General features: G+C 39.3%; 1 protein-coding gene across 5 annotated transcripts in view; it reads left to right on the forward strand.

Moving 5' to 3' along the window:
- Nucleotides 1-207: 207 nt before the first annotated feature.
- Nucleotides 208-16933, forward strand: part of STAG2 (STAG2 cohesin complex component) — a 138285-nt gene continuing 121559 nt past the window's right edge. The window contains exon 1 of one of the 5 annotated variants that reach the window (XM_004379591.2): nucleotides 208-411. The gene's annotated coding sequence lies outside the window, so the exon portion shown is untranslated. Of the gene's footprint in view, nucleotides 412-464; nucleotides 488-958; nucleotides 983-1280; nucleotides 1408-1555; nucleotides 1659-16933 lie in introns of those variants that run through there. The other 4 variants (XM_023734281.1, XM_023734280.1, XM_023734277.1 and 1 more) reach the window with 4 other exon arrangements.

Raw genomic sequence — 16933 nt, forward strand, 5'->3', positions numbered from 1 at the left:
ATTGCGAGACAGGCGTTGCAGCGCCAGTCCGCTGCCGCTAGATGCCGCTCCCTCCCAACGGGAGCCGGGCGCGGGCTCGTGGCCGACAGATGGCGCCTGCGCGGTCCATTCGCCTCCAAGTCGCCGAAGAGCGAACACCCCAAACAATCCCGAAGCGCCACCAAAAAAAAAAAAAAAAAAAAAAAAAAAAAAAAAACCCGCCGGATCCGACCGCCACTTTCAAAACCCCCCACCGCTCTAGAACCGCGGGAGCTTCCGTCCCTGAGTAGAATTCGAGGGTGTAAAGAAGAGGAAGGGGAAAAATCTTGTACCAGCCCAGGGGTGAAGAAGCCCCCGGCCTGAGAAAGAAGGAAGGAGGAGTGGGGGAGGCGAACAGTCTCGTTGCTGCCTCTGTGTACGCTGAGGGGGGAGGTAAGTTATAAAATGGCGGAGGCGAAGCTTCTAGAAGTTTGGAGGGGCACCCGGAGGGCGCGGGGCCCACCGTGAGGTGTGTGTTGTTGAAATAGGGCAAGAGAGAGGTGTTGGGAGGGAAAGAGGCTGGATACTCTATTGCAGTTTAATTTCCCCTCTTCTTCCTTTGCCCCCATCCGGGGCACCCGTGGAGCGAGTGGCTGGCTAAGTCAAGCCGGGAGAATCTTCCTCGCCCCCGCATAACCCCCAACCCTCCTTTCTCCCTTCTGCCCAGTCGCTACCCCAACACTACCAAGGAACTTACAGCCCCCCTTGTCCCTACCTCCTACTCCTAGAGTGGCTTTCTACCGCAGGACTTCTCTTTTCTACTACCCTCGCTGAAGATTTTCTCTTCCTTCCCTCGTCCAACTCTCCCTCGGGGCCTCTACAGAGGACCCCCCCCCCACCATGGGTGGCCCAAAATGGAGAACGCGGAGCAGCGCAAGATGGAGGCTCCGCTTCCCTGTGTAGCTTTAGGTTTAGGTTCCTTTTCCCCGGAAGGCTCTTAAGCCTAGGAGAGCCAAAACTAGAGGTGGGGTGGGGTGCGAACCGTAGCCGGGGGAGGAAAGCCGGGGAGGCTGTGGTCGGGGTGGGGGAGAGCGCGGTATCGTGGTGAGGGGAAGGAAGAGAGCAAAATGGTGGTGCTGGGAACTACGGGGGGAGGGGAAAAAGCGGAGGCTCAGTTGTGTATATTTGGGCCTCGGACCGAGGGAGGCGAGGGAAAATCTACTCTGATCACACCCCTCCCTCGTGCCCCCTCCCTTCTGCCTTCCCTTCCTTCCTTCCCTCCCTCCTCCTCTCCCTCCCTCTCTTCCTCCCTTCCTAGAGAGGGAACAACATTCATGTGACGGGCCCCTTGGCTTCTCCCCCGCCCCATCATCTCCAGCGCGTGGTGGGGGAATTGCTTGGGAAAGCGATTGGCATCGATCTCTCCATCCCTTCCGAGGACCGACTTCGGTCAGTTTTCTTTGGGCAACAATTTTATCAAGACGTTGGGGTCTTCCCGTATTGGCCCCCGCGTGCAGACCTTGCCCCCAAGGGGGCCCTGCCTGCCTGGCAGGGGAGGAGGGGGGAAGGGCGGGAGTGGAAGGCTGTTTGTTGGGGGGTTTTGGCGCCACTTTTGTTTTAGTTTTAGTGCTGCTTTTCGTTCCCACCCCCACCCGCACTTGTCTTTCTCAAGGCACGAACTGAGCTGATCCTTGCCCCAGGTAGGCAGCATCTGCTTTTTTCTCTCCACACTTTTCTTCTTGCTTGGGATTGACTTTTTTTTTCCTCCCCCTTTTCTCTTTTACTTCTATAACACATACGGTGATCGTTGGCTGGTGATTTTAGACGAAACGGGTCGGATGGGCCATGGGAGAGAGAAGGTGTGGGAAACAGCATCAAGTAGTTCCGCAAAACTTTGAGCCCCGTTCCCATTTTCTTCTGGCCTACATTCGTAAACGTATTGTTGATTTCTGCTTTTTTTTTTTGTTTGTTTTTGGTCGCGAGAAAGTCTTGTTTTGCCTCTAGTTTTTTTTTTTTTTTTTGTAAACCGCTGTACTTTAGACATTTAGTTTCCCCTCCCCCTTGGTGTATATGTCATTTTCTTTTTAATTCTAAACTGTAATGGGCTATCGTGTGTGTGTGTTTTTTTTTTTTTTGGTATATGTGCTGCAATGTTCAGCTTTAATTTTTAATATTGCATTTCGTAGTTTCATCCGGATTGTGAGACTTTCTCCTCCGTGGCCTAGAAATGTTTTTATGTTGTTGACTATCACTCCCCCGCCTTCCCTCTTAGGTGTAGTTTTTAAATTGCGGGTCATGATGTTTAGTTAAATGGCTATTGAAAGTTTACATGGTTTATATAATATCTATTAGGGACTTTTGATCTGTAGGGCTAGGTTTAAGTAAACGAAGAACCTGTGCTGATATGCAGTGGTTCCTTAAAATGCGCGGGCCGCCTCTCCCCCCACCCCCCGTCAAGCCCCATCTTCCCTTCACACTCAAGTGTAAATTCCATACCCCTTTCTCCCACGGACTGCCGTATTTCACGGCAGCCACACCCTGTATTTGTCTCTGTGGACTGGACTCATTATCAGCTTAATTTAGTGACTCTTAAACCACCATGATGGGACTTGCTTAAGCGCGAAGCTTCTTTTCCTGTTTAGTCCTAGTAGTTAAGTGTCGAAAGAGGAATAATCGAGGTTTCTTCATGAAACCCGGTGCGGTCCAGCCTCTGCCTTTTTTTCTGTTGTCTTTTTTCCTACTCCGGGCTGTTGGCGGTGTCAGCACCGCTGCTGGGGGCGGGGGTGGAGGGGAGAAAGAGTCGGGTTACCGAAGTGCGTCATTCCTGGCTCTAACAGGGCCTGCTCGGGAGCTGCTGGTGTTTGTTACTGTCCTCGCAGCACTTTCATGCCAACCTTCTCTCTTTGCGTATTGGTTAGGAGCATAAGCAGGAGGCGGTCTCCTAATTCTATCTGGAGCCTAGCGCGTTGTGTTTAAGGGTATATGCGAACTTATTAAAAAAAAAAATGACGGCCATGGAAAGTGGATACATTTCTGTTTAATGACATACAATTCAGGTAGTTTAGACTTGCTTTCATATATTTTCCAATGAACAGTGGGGCTAATTTTGAACATTTTAAACCACTTTACGTTAAAATGCCTAGTTTTCTTTCTACGTTGATATCAATCTATAATTGCGGATCAGAAGGACCAGTTAAGGCATAAGTGTTCAGCGGTTTTTCAAGTGGCTGAATTGTAATTTTATGACACATTATGTTAAATAGTCAGGCTTTTTCGTTTTGAGCTAAGGTGCTACATGAATGTGAGCTAATTGCAGATGTTTGAGTTAATTTTCATCACATACTCCTGTTAGATGTGATTTTAAATATGTCCTTTGGGTTTTGTGGACTTCATTAAAATTCTTAAAGATGATTATTTTTTTGTTTTTAAATGAATTCTTAAATTTATCGCCTAACAAGGAGTTGTGGAGGGTGGCAGCACAGTTACATAGTTGGATTCTTGACTTCTTAACTTGCTAAGCTTTGATACTTTCTCTATCTTTAGATTTTTCTCGGTGTACTTATTGAGAACAGTGTCTTCGTCTTAATTCTTTTTTGAAGATAATAATGGGAGGAGAGAGTAGGTGGGAGGTAGAGATGAAACAAAAGTGGCCTTGAATGGAGGGATGATTGTAGCTGAATGATGAATACAGGAGATCTCATTGTACTATTCTCTCTGTTTTTGTGTTTACTTGAAATTTTCCATAATTAAAGAGAAAAAATTTGAAAAATTTCCAAGTTTTCTTGCAATCTTGGTGTAATGACTTAAGTTTGTGTTTACTTATCAAATTTATTTGCACGGAAAACTTAGCCATGTGTATAAGTAATTACACAATGCCTGGCCTACAAATTTAAAGAAAAATATGTGAACTGAACCAGTTACAGAATAAGCAACATAAATGCTTATATATTGGTTTAACTTTAAATGTTTATAACTTAGTCTGAATATGCTCTACTTTTACTTCCTATTTTAATCGTTTTAAAATAGGAAAATTCCATTTGCAAATTTTGTAAATTCTGCTGGGTGTCTATTTCATCAAGTTGAAGTTAAAGTGAGTCAGTATGAAAGGGATTTACTATTAATAGGTGGGGCTTTGACAGTTGGAATAAGTGACAGTGGAAGGGATTGGGGTGTTTGTAGGGTGCATTCCTGGTAGGAATATGGAGGTAGGAGTTGAATTCACTTTTCAGTATTTGGTGTTTAATGAATGGGTAGAAAAGAGGATTGGGAAAGAAATGTGCTTATTAGCCATCCTTTCCCACTGTGAAGTAACTAGTATTTTAAGGTGTATTGGACTGGCAGTGGGGGGAAGTTGGTTCTCTTTTTTAAAACTAATGTGAAAATGAATGTTTATACTTAAAAATGATTTAAATCACTCACTCACCCACCTCTTTTAATGATCTAGTGCTGTAACTAGTTAAAAGCTCATATTATAAAATATTTTAATTTTTTTTTGGAGAAAGTTCTTACCGTTACCGTCAACAATAACAGTGCACTGCAATTAAAAACTCTTAATCGCCTTATTTAATAGTGTATTTGTGAACTGCTCCTAAATTCTTTTTAAGGTAAGTGCTTTACTTTCGGCAGTTTGTATTGGTCAGGGTCAGGTTTTATTCCTGTGTGATGTTTATTTGAATATATGTCAAATTTCTAAAGGGAATTCAAAATAATGGATTTTTAATTTATATACTTGGTGGAGTATGTTTCCTAATAATTATAGCAAAATTTCACCCCACTGTGGGAACAGACATTTCTTAATTGTTCAACATTTTGGCTTTAGAATGATGTTAAGGGAATACATTAAATATTTCAAATTTTTAATTGTATGCAAATATAATCTTAGATGATGAGGATTGGGGCATCAGATTTATTCCCCCCCCACTTTTTAAATTTTATTGTGCTGAAATGTGTATATAACAAAACATTTGCCATTTAAACTGTTTTTATATGTACAATCCAGAGACATTAATTATGTTCATCATGTTGTGCAACCATCATCACTATCTGTTGCCAAGTTTTCTCATCACCCTTAACAGAAACTCAGTACCCTTTAAGCAATACATCTCCCTTCCTCCTCCCACAGATTTGTTTTGTTGTGATGAGGCAACAGCTAAACTACCAAACTAACAAATAATAGTTATGAGTTTGGTAACTTCGAAGCCTATATTTAGTTACGATTTCTTAAAGTTCAAACACTCAAATAAGATTTGAATGAAATTTTACATTGCTTTTTCAATCTTTTCAACCTTATTGACTTATCAGCCATTTACATAGGATGGCCTGAGGACCTGTGAATTGAAATGGGTGGGTAGGGTGGGGAGATGGCTCAAGCTCAGATCTATCCTTGGGGACTATAGGGCTAGATGTGAAAATATGCCCTCAACCGTTTAGTAATGCTTAATATTCTGCATGTTTAACTGATACCATCCACAGTAAACAGTAGATAGCCTGTTCTTTTTGTTTTTGGGTTCTTTATAATAGCTAGAAGACTTCAGTTTTCTATGCTGCAAGTTAACATCTGAGCTTAAAATTTACATTAAATTTGCATTAAATGGGTACAGATGTCCATTACAGCTCAGCTGGATAACATCTCAGTGTTGTGAATTTTTTTGTTTCACATGTTTATTTTAAAAAAATCTGCCTTTGTATTAGCACTTCAGCACTTCCATATCACTATTAGTAGATTATTCAAAGACTTGAACTCAACAGTTTACTGTATAGTGGAGTACTATTCTCTTTGAGAGTTGGAGAGCACAGCTTGAAAGGAAAGGAATAGTCCCAGTTAGTTGTGGGTTATTAGTAGATGTTGAAATGTGACTAGTCTTGGAGGGTAAAGAAGGAACTTAAAAGATACAGGCTCTTGGTAAAGTTCTTTACATTTTTGTTTTGTAATTTTATATATGTGGTATATGCTTAGGACTTTTAATTTGGTTTAATATTGTTCCTGTACAATAATTCTTTAAAAGTCTATGTGAGAAAACAAAATTCTCAGTTTGATGTTTTTAATCTCTTGAATTGCCTGCTTTGCATTTAATTTAACCAAATTTTGTACTTCTTCAGTGTATGTGGCAATAGTCTTAATTTTTGTGTATGTGCATTAAAAAGTCTGCATCTCTTTAGCAGCTGTTGTATATACCGCTTCAGTGTATGTGGTGATAGTATTTATTTTTGTGTATGTGCGTTAAAAAAATCTACATCTCTTTAGTAGCTGTTGTAATCTGCTACCTGAACTGTTTTTCACATATGCTTACTACAGTTGAGGGAGCCCTGGTGGCACAATGGTTAAGCTGCTAACCTAAAGATCAGCTGTTAGAACCCACCAGCTGCTCTGAGGGAGAAAGATGTGGCAGTCTGCTTCTGTAGAGATTACAGCCTTGGAAACCCTATGGGGCAGTTCTACTCTGTCCTGTAGGGTCACTATGTGTTGGAATCGACTCTATGGCAGTGAGTTTGGTTTGGGTACCCCTCACCTAAAAGAAAGAGTATGAAAAATGTCAATGGTTTGTTTTTGCTTTTTTATTTTAATTGAGAAATAACCTGACTACGTTTGATGAGACAAACCAGGGAGACTTCTATAAACTCTGGATAATATAATGTACAACTCAGGTAAAATTCTTTCATAAAAAATAGTTTAAATTCTGTTGAACATTGTTTGAGGGGAAAAATAAGTCCTCTTTAAGTAAAATATTTTTGCATGAACAGCATTTTGTTTTAATAGGATTTAACCTATAACTTTTTGAATGCTGAGATACCAAGAAACTTTAATTAGCTGCCATTTGAGTTCCTTTTACATGCCAATAGCTATGCTATGTGTTTTAACATGTATTGTTTAATCTTCTCTACCACCTTGCAAGATAGGTGGTTATTATTATTTTACAGATGGGAAAGTTGAGGCTCAGAGTAAATGACTTTTCCCAAGTCACATGCTAATAAACGACAGCATGGATTCACACCCAGATTAGCCTGGCCTCAAAAGCTTTGTGCTTTTTATGCTAATGGGCTCAGTTGTTTCCCTTATGTGGTTTATTAGGTGTTGGATTATCTATCACTAGAAAGCATGAATGATTAATTTTACAAAATTAAGGTTTTTTACATGTATACCAGTTGCCATCCAGTTGATTCCTACTCGTGGGGACCACATGTGTGTCAGAGAACTGCACTCCCTGGGGTTTTGATGGCCTTGCCTTTCTTCCGAGGCCCCTCTTGGTGGGTCAGCAGCTGAGCACTTAACCTTTTGTGCCACTCAGGGATTCCCTTTTTCATGTATGTTGTTGTGTGAGTCCATTCCAATGCGTGCTGAGTCGATTCTGAGTCAAAGCGACCCTGTAGGACAGAGTAGAACTTCCCAATAGGGTTTTCTTGGCTGTAATCTTTATGGGAGCAGATCACCAGGTCTTTTCTCCTGGAAGAGCTGCTGATGGGTTCAAACAGCTGACTTTTTGGTTAGCAGCCAAGCTCTTAACCAATCGTGCCATCAGAGCTCCCTTTTTCATGTATAGAGAAAGGCAGATGCATATTTTTAGATGGGATTGTATGAGTTGCTACCCAATAAAAGGTCTAAGTTGTGTTTTATACTAATAGTTGAAATAGTTGAACCTGAGCTTTGGTTTTGTTTATATGAATATACTTGTTACACAAAAGTTTATGGGACTCATTGATCAATTTGTGTGGAAATTGTCAAATGGGAACCTAACTTGCTGTGTAAACTTTCACCAAAAACATAATAAAATATTATTTAAAAAAAAGTTTGTGAGATACTATGTTGAATTGTATTCTTAATTTTTTTTTTTAGTCATGCTGTGATATATAGAATGTCACTGATTTCCCGCCTATACCATTTATGCTCTATCCAAAAATGGAGGTTAAATGTGTCAGGAAACAGTTGCCCAGTCATTCAGTTGGTTAATTGAGTGTTTAGATTTGAAAATAAAATTTGGATGACTCTTTCAGTAAATTCACTGCTCTGTATTGTTCTTTAGGGAATTTTTTTTGTTATTTAATGATACTGTAAAAATCTGTTTCTAAGTGTTAATATTTCTTCTAACTGTTTTCTATTCTAGTTTATCTTTTCACTTTATTAAGTTTTCTTGAAATTTTTATCAGGTGATGGTATCACTGCTCCAGGTTATTAGGTTCATTAGTGATCAGTATCTTAGTCTCAGTTTTCTTTTTTTCCCTCTTCTTCCCTTCTGTTGTTCATAAACTATAACTAGAGTTTTCTTTATCTGAAGGAATGCTGGATGTTGGATTTCTGACCTAAGATAAATTAGTGGAGAATATACTGGTGCTTTTCATGGTCATGAGTCAGATGTATGTATTTTATGTTGTTCTTTTCCTTAAGCTTCATCCTGTAGGGTATTTTATGTTGTTCTTTTCCTTAAACTTCATCCTGTAGGAAATAATTTTTCCAGGTGATAAACAGTCTTGTCCTCAGACTGATTGTTCAATATTGAATTTTTCCATCCATATTTTCTCCTTTTGTTTTTCAAGAATACCAAGAACTGGTGTTCCATGACAGAATCATGTCCTAAGGCATCCATTGTATGTAATAAATTAATTTTTCTCTTGTACATGTAGAATGACATTAGTTATGTACCATCCTTAGGACAACTGAGGAAACTCTCACTCAGATTATTTTCTGTGTTCTGTGGTTAATGTGAGGAACCCTGGGTGAGAAAGGCTGCTAGAAAATTAAAGGATTTGGTTTGACCCTAAGGAAAGTTTTACTTTTCACAGTCACTTTCCTGCCTGTAACCATAATATAGCCTCTGTCAACATTTATGTATGATAAAATTATGACTGCAGTTGATAATACAGCTATCTCTGTGGGATAAATTTGTTAGTGTTGACTTCAAGCAGTTAGTGCTATTTTGTTTTTTAAAGAGTTGAATGTAGGAATGCATAATTTTATTTGTAGAAAGGAATATTATGGGGGCACTGTTCATTACATAATTCAAAATATTTTATAACATCATTGACAGGGACTAACATTGACCATAGCTGACTGAGCCTGGCAGTCTACTTCTGAAAATCAGGAGTAAAAACCCCGTGGATCTGCAACCAGTCTTGGGGATGGTGCAGGAAGAGGCAGCCAGCCTTATCGTTTTATTGTGCATGGGGTAGCCATGAGTTGGGGGCTGACTCGAGGGCAGCCAACAACAACACTAATTGAACTCCTAGTATATGCCAGAAACTGTTGTAAATGCCTTACTTGTTTTTAAAAGCTCACTTAATCCTATGAGGTAGGATGACCATATAATCTTTTGAGAGTACTTTTGAGAGTGAAAGGGGGCACTAATTGGATGGGATACTGGGATAATAGGCATAACCTAGAACTGACCCAGATAAACTAGAATGTATGAAGACACTAATTAATAGCCCCCTTCTTAGAGGTTGGAGCCCTGGTGGCAGAGTGGTTAAGAGTTCGGCTGCTAACCAAAAGGTCAGCAGTTGGAATCCACCAGCCGCTTCTTGGAAACCCTGTGGGGAAGTTCTGCTCTGTCCTGCAGGGTCGCTATTAGTTGGAATAGACTTGATGGCAACGGGTTTGGTTTTTTTGGTTTTTCAGAGGATGTGGAGCTCTGGCTGCGCAGTGGTTAAGAGCTCGGTCACTAACCTAAAGGTCGGCAGTTCCAATCCACCAGGCGCTCTTTGGAAACCCTGTGGGGGCAGTTCTACTCTCTTCTCATAGGGTCATTATGAGTTCGAATTGGCTCCATGGCAATGGGTTTGGTTTTTTCAGAGAAAATCTAGGTGCAAGGAGGCAAAGTAACTTGCCCAAGGTCACACAGTTAGTTAAGTGGTAGGAAGAGATTTGAACCCCCTGCAGAAATTTCTGTGAGCATGAAAGTGATTTAAAATTGCTTTAATTGCTATATTCTAAGAGTTTATTTTTATTCTTTTAGGGGAGTTTGTATTGGTATGGGATTAATGGTTAAAGACAAGCTCCAGTGTTTATTAAAACCCAGTAGAATCTTCAGTTAACTTTTTTCAAGTGACTTAGAGTGACCCATGCGTTAATGTTGAAAAGCAACTTTTCTGAGGTTCTCCTAAGTAAAAAAAGAAAATTCCAAAAGAACTAGTTTTACTGTTTAAATCTGAGTTTTGTTTTCCTTAAATATTATTCAGACTCTCTTTATCATTTGCTTAGGAGGAAATGTGAATTGTATGATATTTCATGAGGGTTCTTTTGTGGAAAGTTTCTTCTGAGAAAATGGAGAAAGAAGAGAAATAATTTTATGACTAGGGAGAAGTAATGTTAGAAAAGAAAGAAAAAGGTCCAGCTTAGACATTTATCTGAAGTCAAACTGATTTTGTAACAATTTGAGAGTTAAGTTTTGTAGAGATTGATGTGTCATTTCATAAAATTAATAGTCCTTTTTATTTTTGGTATTTTGACTTTTGCAGTTGTTTTGTATTACTGGCCTGTTTGTGGTACCCTTCTCACTCACCAAAAAAAAAAAAAATTACTAAAGGTATATTCAAACATTTGGTGAAAGGATTGATTTCAGCATAATTGTAGATCTCTACCAATATTGTAAACTAAGATCTTTTGTTTTTCTTTTCCTTCCAGGGGCAGGTGGTAGAGAGCTGATCTTAAGTTTTTCATGCTTGGCTATTTTAATATTTCATTAAGTAATTTGTATGGGTTTTTTTCCCCTAGCTAGTTCACTTTTGTAAGTTTTGTTGGTGTCACTGAGAGGTCAGTAAGTAGGATCATTCAATTTTTTTATTGTAGTAAATATATATATAAAACTAAACATTTGCCATTTCAACATTTTCCACGTCAACAATTCAGTGACTTTAGGTTCATCATGTTGTGCAACCATCCCTATTTTCTCTTCCCCAATTTTTCTACCATACTTAACAGAAGTTTAGTATCTGCTAAGCAATGAGTCTCCCTCTTCCCCTCCCTTCCACCTGACCCTGGTAAACAGAAATAAATTTAGGTCTCTATACACTAGCTTATTCTAGATATTTCATATACCGGTAAGTGGAATAATGAAATATTTGTTCTTTCGTGACTGACTGACTTCACTCAGCATGATGTTTTCAAGAGTCATCCGTGTTGTAGCATGTATCAGGACTTCTAACTTTTGAATTACTTAGCTCATTGAAGGCATCATAAGGAGAAGATAGAGCTTGAAGGGGGATTGCATTTCTGACTGGATGAAGAAACTTACGTGCCTCGTAGTTATTATAGTAGGAAAAAACTTTTAAAAAATTTGATTATATGAAATTAATTCAGTTGAGTTTTACATGCAGTATTGCTCATTCTTAAACTGGGGCCAGTGGATGGAGTGGAGGTGCAAGAACTCTTTGAGAATATGTACTTAATGTATATGTATGCATTTCATTAGATTCTCCAAAGGGTCCATTCATTGTTAAATCAGCTGGTACTTAAAGTGCCTGCTAGAGACACTGAATATACTGATTACATAGTCTCTGCCCTCAGGGAATATACTAAATCGGGCGTTATCACTCCAGTAGGGTTAAACTCCCTTTTTAACATAAATGCAGTGAGATTGGTTTGTTGTTAGTTGGCAGTTGCCAGTGGAATCCATTCCAACTCATGGCCACCCCGTGCGTGCATAGTAGAAGTGCTCCATAGGATTTTCAAGATTGTGACCTTTGGGAAGCAAATTGCCAGGCCTGACTTCCAAGGTGTCTCTTGGTGTGTTGGAACTGCCAACCTTTTGGCAGTAGTCGAGCGCTTAACTATTTGCGCCACCCAGAGTCTCCCTCAGTTGCCCGGATTACTATGTACTAAAGAATATTAGGCTAAAACTAATAGCTGTCAGCCTGTTTTTTTTTTTAAGTTTTTATTGTGGTAAAATATATGTAACAAAAATATTTGTTGCCATTTTAACCGTTTTTAAGCATTCAATTCAGGTCAGTGCAGTTTTGATGCAGTGTCCTTAGTTTGAGATTAGTGACAAGTATTTAAAAATAAGGATTACTCTGAAAATTTTTAGGGGGAAAAACAATTGAGGACTGTTAATGTAGCCTTTGAATATTTAAATCCTTGGTGGTTGTTAGTAAACTAAGTAAAAGATCCCATAATCACCCTGTATAACCAGTTAACTGTTATCCAAAGGTATCATGGTTCTGTGTAAAAATGAAAGAGGCGGTCAGCAACCACTCTGTTATATGGGATGCTTGTGTGCCTTTATTTCAAGTTCTAATGCTTGATTTTAAAGGAATTTAAGTTTATACATGCTTGTATGTTATTTTTTGACCTTGTATTTGTTGGAATGTTAGTTTGCTTTGTAGCAGTATTTTATATTCATTAAGTTCATTTTATATATATGATGATTTAGGCTTGGTATATTTGAAATGACAGGAGCCCTGGTGACACAGTGGTTAAAACGCTCGGCTGCTAACCAGAAGGTTGGTGGTTTGAACCCACCAGCCAGTCCAAGGGAGAAAGATGTGGCAGTCGGTTTCTGTAGATTTACAGCCTTGGAAAACTTATGGGGCAGTTCTACTCTGTCCTGTAGGGTCACTATGACTCAGAATCTACTCAACAGCAGTGGGTCTGGTTATTTTATCTTTGAAGTATTTCCATTTCAGGATTGGAATGTATATTAACGTATTTTCTTTTTTAGATTTCTAATCTTTTTCTATTTTCAACAGTAAGGAGACTTTTTCCACTCACCAGTGTGTCTACTGCCTTGTACCTAAATTGTAAGCTTCAGGGTGACTAGAATGTTATTGGAGTCCTGGTGGTGCAGTGGTTAAGAGCTTGGCTGCTAACCAAAAGGTCAGCAGTTCCAATCCAAGAGTCGCTCCTTAGAAACCTTATGGGGCAGTTCTACTCTGTCCTATAGGGTCTCTATGAGTCGAAAGCTACTCAGTGGCAACAGGTAGGGGTTTAGAATGTTATTACAAAGTGTAAAGTTTAATATCCTCTTACTTAAAAAAGACCTGTGTTTTTTTTGGTCTAAAGAAATAGTATTGAAAATAGTTAGGAACAGGAACCTTTGAGAAGTTCCCTCTACACTGAAGAACTAGAGAAAATGTAGGAGCTATTAGAAAAGCCATAATATTTTTCCTTTGGGATCTGTCCCTCCCTTTTTCCACCACTCATTCAGGCCAAAAGACATTCCTCAGACTTTACTCCTGGCAGGAGAATTGAGGGAAGTGATGGTAGCAATGGCTGGCAGGGAAGCAGAAGAATGAAGGTGTGTTTTTGAAAAGCAAACTTGTCAATGACAAATGGATTTTTCCAACTCTGAATATATGTATTTTTTGGGTTTTGATTAAATATCAATGCATAAACTGCTACTGTTCGTTGATGAATATTCAGTAGTTACATTCATATTTGGATACTCTACTTGAAACATTTCAGACGGATCTTTTGGACACTACAGGATTATATTAGAAAAGATCCTTTAGTGTAGGGTATTAGTTCCTGATCTTTGAAGTTAGACTGAAACAGTTATCTAGGTTGCTGCAGAAAAATTGCAGACCCAACATGAGAGAGAATTTTATGTGTGTGTGTGTATAAAATAGTGTTTAAATGTAATATTTGGAGGACTGTCCAAAGTTATCGCTTATAACTAGACTAGGAGCTGTTTTTATCTGATTTTGAATCCTTATCTCATTGTGCAATGTATGTTATACAGGTTCTCAAACAGTAATTGAATTAAAACCTTAGGTTTTCTAGAGATGTAACCCTGCATTAGAATTGCATTATTAGTATTCATGTTCAAGAGCAGTATGTTGGAAGAGAATTAGTCAGTTTCCCTGAGTTGGCTTTGTAGTAATAATAAAGTTTGTATTTACAGGATTCCATTTACAGCATCTACTACATGGAAACTTGTACTAGACTCCCTAACATTTAATTTTTTTATTTCTTGCAGCAGTCCTGTAAGGTAGTTGGTGGTGTTTTGATTTACTCAGGTTCAGAATGGTTAAGTGACTTGCCCAAGATCACTGAACTCTAGTAAGTGGCAGAGCCTACTTTTGAATCCAATTCTGCTTAACTCTAGAATACTTTGTTACACGGTGATATGCTGCCTCCCACTGGGATGATTTATAGATTTCATAGGGATACCTTTTTCGGTGGAAAGAGAAAAGGAGACAAGAATCCTAAATGGATGAGATGGGGAGGAAAGTAAACTTTTCAAAGTAATGGGAAAACTTTTGGGGATTAGATAGTTTTAGAAAAACTTATTTTGTATCTAGAGCTCATAGAGGATAAATCGTTCTCAGTCTTAAGTTACATGTGATGTGTTTTATATTTTATAATCACCAAGTAGCACCTAGAAAAGGGTTTGAAGGGGGGGATGATGGAGCCCTGGTGGCGCAGTGGTTAAGGTGCTCAGTTGCAAACCCAGAGGCCTGTGGTTTGAACTTAACCAGCCAGCCCCTCTGTGGGAGAAAGAGGCATTTCTGCTTTCTTAAGATTTACAGCCTTGGAAGCCCTATGGGGCTATGAGTTGGAATTGTTTTTTTGCGGGGGTGATAAAGTTTATTTTATTTGTTTTAATTCTCAGCACGGCACCATCTGAGTTAATTTTAAGAAATTAACCTTTTTTAAAAAAATAAACTTTAAAATGAAATGTCATACAAGGCATTCTTGGCAACCTTTTGGTTAGCAGCCAAGCTCTTAACCACTGCACCACCAATTATGAGGATTAGATAACTCTTATTTAGTACATTTCGTGTGTTGGGACACTTTACACATAGCTACTTTTTTTTTTCATTGATTACTAAAAGTCAGTTTATTAGAGGATTGAACATAATGTTTGAATTTGGGAGATGGGAGTCTTACTTGTTTCTGAGACTACTTTTTATTTTTCATAGTTGGAGAGAAGTAATGGAATTTAGGTCATATTGTAATTGGAGACCTTTTTAAAATTATTATTATATTTTATTGTGCTTTAAATGAAAGTTTACAGTTCAAATTAGTTCCTCATACAAAACTTTATACACACACACTGCTGTGTGACCCGAGTTGCACTCCCCATACTGTGACAGCACGCTCCTCCTTTCCACCGCGGATTTCCCGTCTCCATTCAACCAGCTCCTGTCCCTTTCTGCCGTCTCATCTCGCCTCTGGGCAGGAACTGCCCGTTTAGACTCATGTATCTACTTGAGCTAAGAAGCACACTCTTCATAAGTATCATTTTCTGTTTTATAGTCCAGTCTAATCTTTGTCTGAAGACTTGGCTTTGGGAATGGTTTTAGTTTTGGGCTAACTAGAGAGTCCGGGTGCCATGTCTTCCGGGATCCCTCCAGTCTCAGTCAGACCAGTAAGTCTGGTCTTTTTACTAGAATTTGAGTTCTGCACCCCACTTTTCTCCTGCTCCATCAGGAACTCTCTGTTGTGTTCCTGTCAGCGCAGTCATTGGTTGTAGCCGGGCACCATCTAGTTCTTCTGGTCTGAGTCTGATGCAGTCTCTGGTTTATGTGGCCCTTTCTGTCTCTTGGGCTACTACTTTCCTTGTGTCTTTGGTGTTCTTCATTCTCCTTTACTGCAGGTGGTTGGGACCAATTGATGCATCTTAGATGGCCGCTTGCTAGCTTTAAGACCCCAGACCCCACTCACCAAAGTGGGATGCAGAACATTTTCTTAATAAACTTTGTTATGCCAGTTGACCTAGATGTCCCCTGAAAGCATGGTCCCCAGACCCCCACCCCTGCTACTGTGTCCCTCAAAGTGTTTGGTTGTATTCAGGAAACTTCTTAGCTTGTGGTTTAGTCCAGTTGTGCAGACTTCCCCTGTAGTATGTGTTGTCGTTCCCTTCAACTAAGATAATTCTTGTCTACTATCTAGTTAGTGAATAACCTTCTCCTTCCCTCCCCACCCTCGTAACCATCAAAGAATGTTGTCTTCTGTGTTTAAACCTTTTCTCGAGTTCTTATAATAGTGGTCTCATATAATATTTGTTCTTTTGTGACTAATTTCACTCAGCATAATGCCCCCCAGATTCCTCCATGTTACGTTTCACGGCTTCATCCTTGTTCTTTATCATTGCTTAGTATTCCGTTGTGTGAATGTACCGTAATTTGTTTATCCATTTGTCCATTGATGGGCACCTAGGTTGTTTTCATCTTTTTGCTGTCGTGAACAATGCCGCAGTGAACGTGGGTGTGCATATATCTATTTGTGTGATGGCTCTTATTTTTCTAGGATATATTCTAAGGAGTGGGATGGCTGGATCATATGGTACTTTTATTTCTAGCTTTAAGGAAGTGCCAAATCGATTTCCAAAGTGATTGTACCATTTTACATTCTCACCAACAGTGGATAAGTGTTCCAGTCTCTCCGCAACCTCTCCAGCATTTATTATTTTGTGATTTTTGAATTAATGCTAGCCTTGTTGGGGTGAGATGGTATCTTATTGTAGTTTTGATTTGCGTTTCTTTAATGGCTAATGATGGTGAGCATTTCCTCCTGTATCTGTTAGCCACCTGAATGTCTTTGGTGAAGTGCCTGTTCATATTCTTTGCCCATTTTTTAATTGGGTTATTTCTTTTTGTTGTTGAGATTTTGCAGTATCTTGTAGATTTTAGAGATTAGATGCTGATCAGATTTGTCGTAGCCAAAATTTTTTTCCCAGTGTGTAGGTTGTCTTTTTACTCTTTGGGTGAAGTCTTTTGATGAGCATAAGTGTTTGATTTTTAGGAGCTCGCAGTTATCTAGTCTCTCTTCTGGTGTTTGTGCATTGCTAGTAATGATTTGTATTCTGTTCATGCCATGTATTAGGGCTCCTAGTGTTGTCCCTATTTTTTCTTCCATGATCTTTATTGTTTTCGATTTTATATTTAAGTCTCTGATCCATTTTGGGTTAGTTTTTGTGCATGGTGTCAGGTATGGGTCTTGTTTCAGTTGTTTTGCAGATGGATATCCAGTTATGCCAGCACCATTTGTTAAAGAGACTGTCTTTTCCCCAATTAATGGACTTTGGGCCTTTGTCAAATATCA

Source organism: Trichechus manatus, unplaced genomic scaffold (assembly GCF_000243295.1).
Source record: "Trichechus manatus latirostris isolate Lorelei unplaced genomic scaffold, TriManLat1.0 scaffold00066, whole genome shotgun sequence".
Lineage (NCBI taxonomy): Eukaryota > Metazoa > Chordata > Mammalia > Sirenia > Trichechidae > Trichechus > Trichechus manatus.